Genomic DNA, 3,251 nt, shown 5'->3' with positions numbered 1-3,251 from the left:
TTGGTAGATTTGTATTAAGATGTTGGCATCTTAAAACTTGGTAGATTTGAGCTACTGTGATAACTTATCAGTTGTAATAATGTTGCTTCTACTTTTGTTTCTTATTTGAGTCATAATTCAAATTTCCATCAAAATTTGAATTTAAATCAATATTTCAATTTGGGCCAAAATTTGGATTCGAGTCAAAGTTTAAGTTGAACATTGGAGGTTCATTGCTCTGTGCGGTGTATTTGATCGAGTATTTGAAGTCCAATATTTGTAGGTGAACAGCCTGAATGAGAAATGTGCAGAAACAAGCTCGAAAACTAGGGTAAACAGCCCTATTTGAAATCAAGTTTTTTTTGACCTTGCCTAAATGAGGCATATATATTTTTATTAACACTTGTTCCATATATATAGGGTAAAAACGAAGTCTCACTATTTATTGATTAATATTCATATTACTACATTTTTTTGAAAAAAAATATGCTTTTAATTCAAAACCGTCAAATAACACATTTTAGATATGAAAATGAAAAAGTAAGTTCAGATCCTTCTTACTCACTCCAAAATGAAGCTATGGAGATTTTTCTGATTTTCTTAATTATTTTGATTTTTTTTCAAACTCTAAACCCTAATTACCCCGTTGACTCGCTCATAACCCCGCAGAAATGCTCCAAACCCTAGCGTCGAACGTGCGCCGTCGGATCCTACCAAGCGCCAAACACCACCCGTCAGATGTGGGGCAGGCATGCGCGATCCGCGTGATGCATCCTAATTGGCTACTGCACTGTCCTTCTCGTGTTTTTTACGATCTGCCCCACTTTACATATGAAATTGTATTTTTCGCACATGACGACCACATGTTAGTGTTAAGAGTTGGTTCAAAAATTGAAACTACAAAATACAATGTGGCAAATTGTCAATATAGCTTCCCCTTCTCCTCTTCTCCATCTGGCAGACAAAGGCATCGAGCAGATCGAGCAATTCCTCTGTTTCTTTCCCCATCTTCTCGTTCTTCTTCCTCTCGAGCAATTCCTCTGTTTCTTCCTCTTGGGCGATATGTCGACCTCCTCGTCAGCCCCCCGTTCCACGTGGCCGGTGTATGGTCCAGTGCCGATGACTCGATGCCCTGACTGCCCACGGACTGTGCCACTGAAGCGGTTGACTTCGAAGGAGGAGAAGAATGGGAATTTTGGGCGCGAGTTCGTCAAATGCGAGAGCAAGCCGGAGGGGCAGGTTAGATCTAAGTTTTCCTCGCATCCTTTATCTCTAATTTCTCAAAAAATCTGTCAGATTTGGATTTAGGTTACATGATTTCATTTTTAGATCGTGAAGAAATGCCACCATTTCGAGTGGATGGATGATTACATCCAGAGGCTTCAAGGGTCGGGCTTGCTGGATTCGAGGGGGAATGCAATCTGCGAGTCCAATCTGCCCCATGACAGTGCCGCTCCGGCAGCAGCAGCGCGTCCGGAATACCCGACGGTGGTAGATGTCGAACTGAAGACGGAATTGAAGAAGATGAACAAGAACTTCAAGCAGCTGATTGAGTTGAAGAAGCAATCCAATCTGATAGCTTTAGGAATACTTGCTCTAGGAATTTTTTACTTGATGGCCATCTCTCGTTAGAGATGTTTGTCTACTGTTGTTGCCACTATTTAGGAATCCAAGTCTATTTATCTCAAATGCAACTCTGTTTAGTGCAACTGTCGACCACTGAATGTATGCAATTTACTGTTAAGTTTCGACACTTTCAGTTTCGGTAGAAAACAACACCAGTTCAGTGATAGGATTATTTTGTTAGCTAATAACCTCGAGTATTGAATCATACCATAGCTCGTCAGATGATAGTAAGTATTACTTGAGCAGCACAAGGAATATACATCAAGTTCATCTCTTCTCTCTCGCACTTGCCAAAATCTTGTCCTCGAGTTCGTTAGTTCTGCTAAAAAAAACCTAGTTCGCTGGCCCAAAAAGAAGCCCAGAAACAAGCGATGTTTCTTTTTTTGTTTAGGAAGGATTGCTTTGTTCTTTTTTGTTTCTGATTGCTTTTTTCATTAACTTGATTGCCCAATCTCTTCTATCTCATTGAGGATTTTTTTGGCTTTCCTTTATGGGTCCCTTCATTTTTTAGAATCAAAGTATTTGCAAACCGCAGTATTATTATGCCTAGCGAACCAATACTTCATGATTAGAAAAAGAGGTCTAACCCTCTTTTTTATATACTTCAAACATAGTGTAGTTAAAACTACACTTTTGACTAAAGCCAAATATCTCAAAGTATTTGATACTTCAGTATTTCTGAAAACCAAAGTATTCTTTGAATACCTAAAAAATACAGAGCTCTCAAACCAAAGCCGTGTACAAATGTACAATATGTTCTTATTTTTAGAAGGCATCTATAAACACATCATTTAGTTTGTTTGGTTATTTTTTCCCACGCCAATTAGCCGTGTCTAAACTTGGGACAAACAAAATACAAACATAACAAAACATTAATATAACACACATAACTTAACTTAGATAGGGTTGCTAGGGCAACATAAGTTCTTACATAGACACCGATAGATAATAGTTTAACCTTACATAGATAGCTCGGGCAACACACACACCAAACTCACACTATAGAGTAGATAGATAGGGTAGCTAGGGCAACACCGTCTTCTTCGCCGCCGGCTTCACCGTCTTCTTCGCCGCCGGCTTCAGTACTCCTCCTCCTCAAGGCCGTTGTCGCCGAGGTAGTACGGGAGGCTGTGCATGCGGTTGCGAGTGGGGAAGACGCTCTCGAAGTCGGTGAAGATGTTATAGGTCATGAATGCGATGAACTCGCACCCACACCAATACACCTTGCCGAGCAGGTAGTAGGCATCGAACCTGTTGGTGAAGTGGACGACGAGCCCTACCACTGGAGCGTTGGCGCGGGGACGCTGCTCCACGAGGTTGAACATGGGCGGCGAGCCCGCCGGGAGGTGGTGGAAGCCCGCATGGAGGAACCCCCGTGCAAGCTCAGTGCTTCCCCTCTAGCGGGAGAATGCCCACACGCGGAGGGATTCCTCGACGACGATGTTGGCGGGGTACCGCCGTTTCGGCATGGTGGGCGGCGCTTGGAACGTCGGCCCGTTGTTCTGCATCTTGCTCGCTTCGCTGAGTGGAACGACTTTGGCTTTTGGGGGAAGAAGAGAAGAAGTTGGAGGCGTAGATGGATCTGTAGAAGAAGAGGCAATGGAGGGCAGTTTAAATAGCCGGGGGAGACGAAGTGGGTACATGCG

Source organism: Triticum dicoccoides, chromosome 3A, assembly GCF_002162155.2.
Source record: "Triticum dicoccoides isolate Atlit2015 ecotype Zavitan chromosome 3A, WEW_v2.0, whole genome shotgun sequence".
Classification (NCBI taxonomy): Eukaryota; Viridiplantae; Streptophyta; class Magnoliopsida; order Poales; family Poaceae; genus Triticum; species Triticum dicoccoides.
Note: the sequence above shows the minus strand (reverse complement) of the source record.